This window comes from Meriones unguiculatus, chromosome 5 (genome assembly GCF_030254825.1).
Source record: "Meriones unguiculatus strain TT.TT164.6M chromosome 5, Bangor_MerUng_6.1, whole genome shotgun sequence".
NCBI classification, from domain to species: Eukaryota; Metazoa; Chordata; class Mammalia; order Rodentia; family Muridae; genus Meriones; species Meriones unguiculatus.
This window is the reverse complement of record NC_083353.1, coordinates 107,308,070-107,321,124: the sequence shown is the minus strand read 5'-3', so window position 1 is coordinate 107,321,124 and position 13,055 is coordinate 107,308,070. Positions and strand designations below refer to the sequence as shown.

General features: G+C 41.2%; 1 protein-coding gene and 1 pseudogene across 4 annotated transcripts in view; one reads left to right on the top strand and one right to left on the bottom strand.

Annotated features, from left to right (window-relative positions):
• Positions 1 to 13,055, bottom strand: part of Marchf8 (membrane associated ring-CH-type finger 8) — an 82,186-nt gene that overhangs the window by 50,814 nt on the left and 18,317 nt on the right. The window lies entirely within an intron of this gene.
• On the top strand, positions 9,843 to 10,219 carry LOC110540856 (small ribosomal subunit protein eS25-like; annotated as a pseudogene).

Below are 13,055 nucleotides of genomic sequence, written 5' to 3'. Positions count from 1 at the left end.
CCTCTTCCCTCTGATCCTAGTCTATCAGGACTCATCAGGAGTGGCTGCACTGTCTTCCTCTGGTAAGGCTGCTCACCCCTCAGGGGGAGCTGATCAAAGAGCAGGCCCATCAGTTCCTGTCAGAGACAGTCCCTATCCCCATTACTACGGAACCCACTTGGACACTGAACTGCCATGGGCTACCTCTGTGCAGGGGTTCCAGGCCATCTCCATGAGTGGTCTTTGGCTGGAGTATCAGTCTCAGAAAAAGACCCCTGTGCCCAGACTTTTTGGATCTGTTACTCTCCTTGTGGAGCTTCTATCCTCTCCAGGTCTTATTATCTTCATTTCTTTCATAAGATTCCCCACACTCTATCCAAAGTTTGGCTGAGTCTCAGCATTTGCCTCAACATCCCGCAGGGTAGAGGCTTTCAGAGGGCCTCTGTGGTAGGTTCCTGTCCTGTTCCATTTTCTCCCTCCTCCAATGTCCATCCTCTTTGCCTTTCTGAATGGGGATTGAGCATCTTAGCCAGAGTCCTCCTTCTTGATTAGCTTCCTTAGGTGTACAGATTTTAGTATGTTTATCCTATATTATATGTCTAATATCCACTTATGAGTATATACCCTGTGTGTCTTTCTGCTTCTGGGATACCTCACTCAGGATGATCTTTTCGAGTTCCCACCATTTACTTGCAAAATTCATGATTTCCTTGTTTTTTTTATTGCTGAGTAATATTCCATTGTGTAGATGTACCACAATTCCTGTATCCATTCCTCAACTGAGGGGCATCTGGGCTGTTTCTAGCTTCTGACTATTACAAATAAAGCTGCTACTTAATGGTTCACCTAAAATCCCTATAGAAAAAAGAAGCAGACACACCAAAGAGGAGTAGATGGCTGGAAATAATCAAACTCAGGGCTGAAATCAATAAATTAGAAACAAATAAAACAATTCAAAGAATCAATGAAACCAAGAGCAGGTTCTTTGAGAAAATCAACAAAATAGGCAAGCCCTTAACCAAACTAACTGCAAGGCAGAGAGACACTATCCAAATTAACAAAATCAGAAATTAAAGGGGAGACATCATAACAGACACTGAGGAAATCCAAACAATCATTAGGACTTACTTCAAAAGTCTATATGCCACAAAATATGAAAATCTAAATGCAATGGATAATTTTCTTGCTCGATTCCACTTGCCAAAGCTGAATCAAGACCAGGTAAATCAATTAAATAGTCCCATATCCCCTAAGGAAATAGAAGTGGTCATCAAAAGTCTCCCATCCAAAATAAGCCCAGGGCCAGAGGGTTCAGCACAGAATTCTACCAGACCTTCAAGAAGAGCTAACACCAATACTCTCCAAACTATTCCACAAAATAGAAACAGAAGGAACACTACCAAACTCATTCTATGAAGCCACAGCCACCTTGGTACCTAAACCTCACAAAGACCCAACAAAGAAAGAGAATTTCAGGCCAATCTCCCTTATGAACATTGATGCAAAAATACTCAACAAAATACTTGCAAACCGAATACATAAACAAATCAAAGATATCATCCACCATGACCAAGTAGGCTTCATCCCAGGCATGCAGGGATAGATCAATATATGGAAATCCATCAATGTGATCCACCATATAAACAAACTGAAAGGAAAAGAAAAAAACAACACATGATAAAATCTCTTTAGATACTGAAAAAGCATTTGACAAAATCCAACATCCATTCATGTTTAAAGTCTTGGAGAGATCAGGGATACAAGGCACATACCTAAACATAGTAAAGGCAATATATAGCAAGCCTATAACCAACATCAAACTAAACAAAGAGAAACTTAAAGCAACCCCCTGAAATCAGGGACAAGGCAAGGCTGCCCACTCTCTCCATATCTCTTCAACATTGTTCTTGAAGTTCTTACTAGAGCAATAAGACAATTAAAGGAGATCAAGGGGATACAATTTGGAAAGGAAGAAGTCAAAGTATCACTATTTACAGATGATATGACAGTATACCTGAGTGACCCCAAAAATTCTCCTACAGCTAATAAACACCTTCAGCAAAGTGGCTGGATACAAAATTAACTCAAAAAATTCAGTAGCCCTCCTGTATACAAAAGACAAGTGGGCTGAGAAAGAAATTAGGGAAACAACACCCTTCACAATAGCCACAAAAGACATAAATTACCTTGGTGTAACTCTAACCAAGCAAGTCAAAGGCATGTGTAAAAAAAAAAAAAAAAAAATTCAAGTCTCTGAAGAAAGAAATAGAAGAAGACATCAGAAGATGGAAAGATCTCCCATGCTCATGGCTCTGCAGGATTAACATAGTAAAAATGGCCATCTTACCAAAAGCAATCTACAGATTCAATACAATCCCATCAAATTACCAACACAATTCTTTACAGACCTTGAAAGAAAAATTCTCAACTTTATATGAAATAACAAGAAATCCAGAATTGCTAAAACAATCATCTACAATAAAAGATCTAATGGAAGCATCTCCACCCCTGATCTCAAGTTGTACTATAGAGCAACAGTAATAAAAACTGCATGGTACTGGAATAGAAACAGAATGGTGGATCAATGGAATCAAATAGAAGACCCAGAAATAAACCCACACACCTATGGACACCTGATTTTTTACAAAGATGCCAAAACCATACAGTGGAAAAAAGATAGCATCTTCAACAAATAGTGCTGGTCTAACTGGATGTCTACATGTAGAAAAATGCAAATAGACCCATATTTATCACCTTGCACAAAACTAAAGTCCAAGTGGATCAAAGACCTCAATATAAAACCAGACACACTAAACCTGTTAGAAGAAAAAGTGGGAAAGAGCCTTGAACTCATTGGCACAGGAGACAACTTCCTGAACAGAACACCAACAGCACAGGCTCTAAAAGCAACAATCAATAAATGGTACCTCATGACACTAAAAAGCTTCCGTAAAGAAAGGACACTGTTGTCAAAACAAAATGACTGCCTACTAATTGGGAAAGGATATTCATCAACCCAATATCTGACAGAGGGCTAATATCCAGCATATATAAAGAACTCAAGAAGTTAAACAGCAACAAATCAAGTAACCCAATTCAAAAATGGGGTATAGAGCTAAACAGAGAATTCTCAATAGAGGAATATCGAATGGCAGAGAAACACTTAAAGAAATGTTCAACGTCCTTAGTCATCGGGGAAATGCAAAGCAAAATGACCCTGAGATTTCACCTTTCACCAATCAGAATGGCTAACATCAAAAACTCAAGTGACAACACATGGTGGAGAGGATATGGAGAAAGGGGAACCCTAATCCACTGCTGGTAGGAATGTAAACTTGTACAACCACTTTGGGAATCAATCTGGCGTTTTCTCAGACAATTAAGAACATCGCTTCCTCAAGATCCAGCTATACTATTCCTAGGCATATATCCAAAAGACACTCAAGTATACAAATGCAAATACTTAAATGCTCCAACAATATAAATGATTTTCCTTTGTCTTCCACACTCCTTAGTAGTAACTTAGTTTTAAAGTTAAAACGTATTCTTAGAGAAAGGTAAACCCTGTAGACAGGGTGGCAACAAAGGGTAACCAGTGAGAACAAGGAACTAAGAGAAGTCTCGTGTTCTAAGTGCCTGTGGCAGCCTCTCAGAACTCAAGACACTGCTACAGAAATAAAAACCACATTCTCAGGATGCACAAGTTCACAACCCATGCAGGATTTGCTTTCTGTTCTAATTTTTTAGCCTTCCTTCTAATATTCTGCAAAGTGTTCCCCCTTAAAAATAGCAGTGTACATCAAAGAAACAGTTTGCCTTTCTGCATAAAGCTATTACAACATGACTTTTATTCTCAAGACCTAAGATTGTAAAGACTGTGTTTTCTATTTTACATAAACTAGTTTTATTTCATCCCATACTATTTCCAAGAGAAGTCACTCTGCATACTTCTTAGAAAAGGCAACTGCAATAATGGCCATGAAATGCAAGCAAGAAAACAGGGGCATTACAACAAGGCAGACAAGGGAAGGTTGGTACTTACTTGCCCAGTGCTTACAGAGCTATCTATTATTCATATAGCTCCCCACCCCCAATACGTGTGTCCCTGGGCTATGCCGGAAATATGTCTGTAGCAGGAACCATAATCTTTTATAACACAGAAAATAATAAACAAGGGCTCTTTTCCTTTTAGTCACAATCATAAAAGAAATATTACAATATAGTACACAAGTCTGCTTTTTACCAGAGGAAAGCAAGAAAAAAAAAACCTTACAGAAGCCCAGATGCCTTGTTTACTTGTTGATTCTGTGTCAAGTTGACATACGTTAGTCATCAGAGAGGAAGGAGCCTCATTTAAGGAAATAGGAAATGCCTCCATAAGATCCAGTTTTAATTTTCTCAATTAGTGATCAATGCGGAAGAGCCCAGCCCATTGTGGGTGGTGCCATCCCTGGCCTGGTGGTCCTGGATTCTATAAGGGAGCAGGCTGAGCAAGCCATGGGAAGGAAGCCAATAACCAGCATTCTTTCATGGCCTCTGCATCAGCTTTCCTCCAGGCTCCAGCCCTGCTTGAGTTCCTGTCCTGACTTCCTCCAAAGATGGGCTACAATCTGGACATGTAAGCCTTTCCTCCCCAAACTGCTTCTTGGTAATGGTGTTTTTTACAGCAATAGAAACCCACACTAAGACACCTTGAACCTGACCATAGGACCTAACTTTTAAAATGTCAACATATTTACGATCAAGTTCCTCAATTTCCTTCTATGAGACCTATAAAATCCCACAGGCGCCAATCCTTTTATGACATTACCACATGTGGTACAAAGAAATGGGCTTCCTTAGCACTGGGAATGTACCTGGGGCTCTTTGGCCCTCTCCTCACTTCTCTATCAGGCTCCTCCCTGCATATTTTTATTGTCTCCTTCCTAATAAATAGTTTCATGTCAGTTCCCAAGGAAAATGCATAGAAGTGGTTGATATATAGATGATGCTATACACAAAAATATCTAATGTCAGCAGAGAATTTTAAGTACTTTCTTCTTCAGTCATCTTGTTCGTTATGGAAGAGAAAAAATATGTCAAAAAAGAGAGCGCAGATAAAAGGATTTGTGACTAAGAGTACTTGTAGTTCCACCCAGAAAGAAGAGGCCACAAACATACCCAGGAGTTACAAAACTGGGAACAATTTAAGGAACCTGAAGACAAAAAAAGAGACAAGCCTCAGGCTCAAAGGCCACTAAGTACCTGCTACAATGAATTTAAAAGCAAACAGTTCTTATCCTAGGTGTTATCATAAAGTTCCAAGATCTAAGACAAAGAGAAATCTTCCTATAGGAGACAGACAGGACAACTGCAAAGGGCTCGTGGTCAAAATAAAATCAGACCGCTTCACAGCAAAATACAAACAGCTTCAAATTTCTAAAAGGCTACTTCAGCATGGAAACCTATATCTAGCTGTGCTTATCAAAGAATGCAAGAGACATAGTGCAACACAATTTTCCCATGCATTTCTTTGAAACATAAACTTGTGGGAGATAAACTCTAGAGTAAAATAAGAAAACAAATCAGGGGAGAAGAGGACATAAGGCTGGGAGTATAGCCTAGTGGGTAAAGTGTTTACTGAGTATCCACCTCCAACGCCTATTTTATTTTCCCTTCTGAAGGAGATTGAAGCATCCTTCCTTGGGCCCTCCTTGTAACTTAGCTTCTTTGGGTCTATGGACTATAGGATGCTTAATCTGTACTTTATGGCTAATATCCACTTATAAGTAAGTATATACCACACATGTCTTTTTGAGTTTGGGTTACCTCACTCAGGATAATCTTTTCTAGTTCCATCCATTTTCTTGCAAATTTTAAGATGTCCTTGTTTTTAATAGCTGAATGGTATTCCGCTGTGTAAATGTACCACATTTTCTTTATCCATTCTTTGGTTGAGGGACACTGGGTTGTTTCCCATTTCTGGCTATTACAAATAAAGCTGCTACGAACATACGAGCAAGTGTCCTTGTAGTATGGTAGGGCACCTTTTGAGTATATGCCCAGGAGTGGTATAGCTGGGTCTTGAGGTAAAACTATTCCTAGTTTTCTGAGAAACGACCAAATTGATTTCTAAAGTGGTTATACAAGTTTGTACCCACACCAGCCTTAGAGAGTGTTTCCTTTGCTCCACATCCTCACCAGCATGTGCTGTCACATAAGGTTTTGATCTTAGCCATCCTGAAAGACATAAGATGGAATCTCAGAGTTGTTTTTATTTGCATTTCCCTGGTTGCTAAGGATGTTGAGCATTGCTTTAAGTCCTTCTTGGCCATTAAAGAGACTTCTGTTGAGAATTCTTTGTTTAGCTCTGTACATCAGAAGTGAATGAGGACAGAGAACTGGGTGGGAAAGCGAATGAGGGTGGGGATCAGGTGAGGGTAGAGTGGGGTGGAAGGTGTGAGGGCTGAAAGAGAGATAAGGGAAGCTGAGGGTTAGGGGGCATCTCTGAGACAAGCTGGAGACCTGAGTCAGGGTTGGATCCTGGAGGGTTATTCTAGCTCGGACTCCTAGCAGCAGCAAATATGGAGACTGAAGTGGCCATCTCCTATAGCTAGGCAGGACATCCAGTGAAGGGAGGGGGGCACCAACCCACCCACAAAACCTTCAGCCCAAAATTTACTCTGCCTACAAGGTATGCATGGATAAAGATGGAGCAGAGATTGAGGGAAGAGCCAAACAATGACTCACCCAACCTGAGATCCACCCCATGGGAGTGCCAACCCCTGACACTATTAACGATACATTGCCATGCTTATAGACAAGAACCTAGCATAACTGTCCTCTGAGAGGCTCCACCTAGCAGTGGATTGAAACAAATGCAGAGACCTACAGCTAAACATTAGGTGAAGCTGGGAAGCCTTGTGGAAGAGTTGGGGGAAGGACAGAGGGACATGGAGGTGACAAAAACTCCACAAGAAGACCAACATAGTCAACTAACCAAAGACCAGAGGGGCTCACAGACACCGAACCACCACAAACGAGCATGTATGGACTAGACCTAGGTCCCCTACATATATGTAGCTGATGGGCAGCTTGTTCTTCGTGTGGGTGAGTCCCTTAAAAATTAGAGTGGGGACTGTCTCTGGACCTGCTTTTGGATCACTTTCCCCTGGCTGGGCTGCTCTGGCTGGGCTGCTCTGGCTGGGCTGCTCTGGCTGGCCTGCTCTGGCTGGGCTGCTCTGGCTGGCCTTAGTAGAAGAGGATGTGCTTGGTCCTGCTTCAACTTGATGTGCCAGGGAGGGTAAGTGGCAGGGGCATCCAGGGACAGGAAAAAGCAGAAGGAAGGTAGGAAGGTGGGAGGATGGAATGGGGAGCAAAGAAGGAAGGGGGCTACAACAGGGACGTAAATAAATAAATAAATAAAATTAAAAAAATTTAAAAAAGTGCCTACTGAGCACACATGAAGCTCAGAGTTTGATCCCCAAAACTGCATTAAAAACAAACAAACAAACAAAAACCAAGCACAGTAGCACATACCTATCTATAATCTCAGCATTTGCACCTCTTAGACAAAAACTAACGGACCAAGTACTCGATCACCCTTCTTTCACATACTTCAGGTAAATCTACTCATTCAGCTTTAATAATTATAATAATAATCACAAGAAAATGAGATGGGCTTAACTATGACTCTAGTAACTGGCTGGAGGCAGCTCAACAGAACACAACAAGAAAACTTCCCCTACAAGTATGAGGACTAGAGTTTGATCCCATTTGATCCATGTAGCTGTTGAGTGAGTGGGCAGACTGCCTGTAACACCAGAGTTTAGAAACTAACAGGAGATCCCTGGATCAGGCAAGCTAGCTAGATTAGCCATACTGGCTACGGGTTTAACCTCAATGAAAAGGTAGAGAGCAATGGCAGATTTCCTAATTATGCACATATATATACACATGAAAGAACACATGAAAGCAGGAGTGCATTTGTTGAGAAGGGTTTCAGTAGAAGATGGAAAGATAAGACAGTAGAATGAGGAGTAACTTTTAATTTTTATCCAGCTGGGCCTTTTGTCTCTCCGTCCCCTCTCTCTCCTTTTCCACCCTTCTCTTTCAGCCTCCTTCTTTCCCTCCCTCTCTCTCTCATACACAGACAAGATCTCATATGCACATAAACACATGCATACATACCTGTACATACATACATGTATACACAGGCATACATACCATACATATATACATGTACACATGTGTATACATACCTGTACATACATACATATATATACATGTATATAGACTATACTTATACACTAGCAAATTTTTAAAACAATTTCTGATAATATACAAAAAATTATCAATAGTATTTTTCTGCCTGTTATTACGGTTTTAATTCAGCTTTAATCAGCTGAATCCTTAATCATTTTGAACCTTTAATGAGACCACTTTAAAAAAGATAGCGAGGTTCTGCATATGACTGAGAACGTGCTTACAAAATGACCTTGATATCTCAGTAAGTAGGAAGGTACAAGGGAGCACTCCACTCTAAAGCAGGATCCAATTCTAATCCAGAGAACATGAGAACACAGCAGTTTGGAGGACAAATGGTCTCCATGACTCATTACCCCACAAAAAGCGATGGTGTTGTGCATCTACTTCAAGAAACTCCTCCAAAAGGCAGCCAGCAGAACAGGAAGCAGCAGCTGTTGGCCAGGCCTACCAGCAGCATGGGTGATAATTACCACCCGGACTGCCATGTCATGATAGTAGTCCTGTCAACACAGGATGTTTGCACTGACGACAGAGGCCACATTCTGGCAGCGCACAGGGCATCAGCACTCAGCTCCGCCCCCATATCAGCTGCTGAGTGGGTATTCACTCTCATGCACATGCGCACATGATACCAACTAACAGCGGCAGGGAGCACTCAGTGATTTGGCAGTGGGGCCATATAACTACAGAACTCCACATTTTCTACAGAAATTGTGCTTTTCTCCACCTCCAGTGTCATAATAAAATAAAACTGCCATTTTGAAAGCAATGCAGTATATGTAAAGTAGAACATATTGAAGTCCAAAGGGAAGAAATATGTGGTAAAACAAGTAAAATTTAATACAGATTTTATCACAGAACCTCATTTGTGTTTGAACAATTCTCACCTTGTTTCAATAAAATAAATTCCAAGTCAATGTATCTTTACAAAAATAAAGCTCTGACCTCTCAATGTAGATGGCTTCAAAGAAGTGTTTTCACTTGAGGAGGCTATGGACCCAGCACAGGAAATGGCACTCTGGAACTGGGCTCACCCTGCAGAACCTGCTGGCATCACTGGTGCTTACTGTTGATAATCACCAGGATACACATCAGGAACCATGCTGAGTCTCTGAACTTGTTCTGCTCTGGGCTATAACCACACCTCAGCTACATAGCCACCTCACCCTACTTGGCATTATCAGCCATTTTTGTCTTTGTTGGGATTAAGCCTATAAACCCAAAACTTGGGAAGCTGAGGCAAGATGATCACAAGTTCCTGGTCAGCCTATATTACACAGGAAAATCTATTTCAAACAAAAATAGTATTTTCATCCTAAAGAATGTCATTCCCACCAACAGTGAATTTAAGTCTGCCTGGCACCATAACAGCCTATCCCAATTCTATGCAAATCCAACCAATCAGCAACTTCCTAAACACCTTCTACCACAGACTGCAACTCTTAATGACGTATCTCACGCTGTAAATAGACGGACAACCTGGAATTAAAAAAAAAAAATTTCATTTCGTTCTTCTGTAAACAACAAATGAGAACCTATAAAAACTTCATTGTGGCTTTCTTTCCCTGACATCTTAGTAAGGCTGCAGTGGTCCTTACTACTCTCTGAGCTTCGCCATGCCTACCAAGAACAACAAAAAGAAGAAGAATGCCAGAAAGTCAGCCGAAAAAGACAAAGACCCACTAAATAAGGCTGTTGGCAAGTCCAAAAAGAAGAAGTGGTCCAAAGGTAAAGTTCTGGACAATCTCAACAATCTCGTCCTGTTTGCCAAAGCCACACAGGACAGATTATGTAAGGAAGTCCCCAACTGTAGCTTATTACTCCAGCTGTGGTCTCTAGAGACTGAAGATTCACGGTTCCTTGGCCAGGGCAGCCCTCCAGGAGCTACTTAGTGAAGGACTTCTCAAGCTGGTTTCAAAGCACAGAGCCCAAATAATTTACCCCAGAAAAACTAAAGGATGGAGATGCCCCAGCTGCTGGTGAAGACGCATGAGCAGGTTCAGTCAGCTGTGCATTTGGAAAAATCAAACTTTATTAAATTAAAAAAAAAACAACTTCACTGTGTAGCCAAACTCATAGCTCCTGTTAAAGCGAAAGCTCTGTGGCCACAGGAAACCACCAGCATCCTAAGCAGTTCTGAAGCATCACAACCCTCTCAACGCTTCTGAATTGCAGTCCTGAACCGGCAGGAAAGCAGCGAATCCTGGGGCTGCCTGCTCTCTTCTAATGCTGAATTTCAAGTTTAAATGTCCTGTGTTCCAAAAGTATTTTCTTTCTTCTGATTTAAAACAAAAGAGCCAGCTGGATAAAAATTAAAAATTACTCCCCATTCTACTGTCTTATCTCCCCATCTTCTACTGAAACCCTTCTCAACAAGTGTGTTCCTATTTTCATATTTTCTTTGTGTGTGTATGTGTGTCTCACTGAGTTTGATAAGTATTTCTTGCCCCAACATGAGTGGGAAGCTATTTACTAAAGCATGAGGCAGCTTATAAGTGGCTATACCACTGAAGAAAATGACTTTTCCTCCTCTAACAATTTATTGCCAATAGTCTCTCATCAGGGAGGTACGGGGCTTCCTGATTCTCTCATTCATGATGACAAGTCAACCTTGGGCTGGTTGTGTGTAGATAACCACAGCTGTAGCAAATTAGTGAAGTGGCTGTCATGTCCAAAAGACATCTTTTGACTGCATCTCTCTCCACCCTCTGCTCTCCTCAAACCCTCTCCTGTGATGCTCACTGCGCTCTGGACAGAGGGGTGCTGGATAATTTGTTAAGGTCAACATTGCGGCACAGAAGTTGATCCAGGTCACCCAGAGAATTATGCCATTCACAAATGGTTGCACCTCAACACCCAGCCATTACAGAATATACCCACGCAATATACCCGCAATGGGCAAGGTTTCTTAGGTATTTGTTATCCTTTCTAGACTGTGGCACAGAATTCACAGCCAGCCTGACAAGTCCCTACAAGCCTCCTGAAAAGAACTGAGACTGTAAAGGGTAAGACAGGCATAGTGCTTAACCTGAGGCAGGCCCTGAAGCCTCCGATTGGCAGGTTTTCTGTCACAGCAGCTCTGAATGGACCTTGTCCTTACTACAGATCAGGTGAGAGTCGGCCTCCACTGCTATCACTCCTGAGTACTGTAGTACAGTGTATCCTGAATGCTTTGCCAGGAGCTATTAAGGCACAGTCTACTTCAAATAATCTAAATTACAATTCTAAACTAATGAATTTCATTGTCAGTCATAAAGCCATTCTCATCTGGAGAACTGAAATAACATTAATGAGCCATTTACTTAATACACATTAATTTCACAGGCATGACACCTTGGAAAATCGGACAACCCTCATCTCTGATACCACTAGCAGTTAATTCAGAATTAAATGAAACATGTATTTACCCCAATACCAAAAGTGTGGTTACATAAACGTATGTAAGACCACATGGGAAAAGTCTGAAAGGAGAACCCAGAGCAAATGAAGTTTAAAGCTGAAAAGCTGCACAGGCAGGTAACTGATTCAAAGGCAGCAGGGAATCCCACGTCGTCGGCGAAGCCAGGAGTTCAGGTGGTCTATATCACAGAACTCCAGCAGAACCAGGAGGAACTGACAGGAGAAGCAGCTTGAAAGAGTTAGGGTTTAAGGTGAAGTTAGAGTTAAAAAGATAACTGGTAAGTCCAATAATGATTTGCTCAGGAGGCCATAGAAGAGAGTATGATACAACTAAGGACTGGAACTCTGCCACATTTTTCATTTTACCTAGAACAAAAGTATACTTGACTCTCCAGCAGAATTCAATTCTCTACTTGAGGTCATTTAGATCATTACAGATTAACTCTGCAAAACAACCATAAAAGTTACTATTTTCAGAGCGATCTCTATGAAGATGAATCATTAGAAAGCACAAATGACATACACCATTCTTGACCTTTTCTTAGAACATCCAATTCTCAGAGAACATTAAATATTTAAACAAAAGAAATGAAAAAACAACAAAAAATACCAAAAGGGACAGCTTGAAAAAGCATAAAGGCCAGTAAGATGGCTCCATGAGTTAAGGTACTTGCTGCCAAGCCTAATTTCAGTCCCAATCCCAAACCCACATGGATGGAAGGAGAGGACTCACTCCCACAAACTTTCCTCTGACTCCACACATGTGATATGGCACACACACACACAAACAATGATGACACGGAAGAGAGAGGAAGACCAAAAGGAAGACAAAGAGAGTGAGCATATTGAAAATAGCAGTATTTAGAAATTAATACGGCAGTTTCTCAGAAAACTGGAAATCGATCTACCTCAAGATCCAGCTACACCACTCCTGAGCATATACCCAACAGATGCTCTACCATACAACAGACACATTTGCTCAACTATGTTCATAGCAGCTTTATTTGTGATACCCAGAAACTGGAAACAACCTAGACTTCCCTCAACCAAAGAATGGATAAAGAAAATACCCCATTTACATAATGGGGTATTACTGAGCTGTTAAAAACAATGGCATCATGAAGTTTGCAGGCAAATGGATGTAACTAGAAAAGAACATCCTGAGTGAGGTAACCCAGACCCAGACAGACACGATATGTACTCACTCATAAGTAGATATTAGCCTTAAAGTAAAGGATAACCACGTTACAATCCAGACCCAGAAAAGCTAGGTAACAAGGAGGGCTCAAGCGGCTACAGTGAATCTCACCGCGAAGGGGAAATATAATAAATATGGCAGATGGATTGGGGAGGGATCTGGAAGGGGGTTGGGATGGGAACAGGAGGGATCAGGTGGAGAAGGATGGAGAGAAAGAGTATTAGGAGAGACA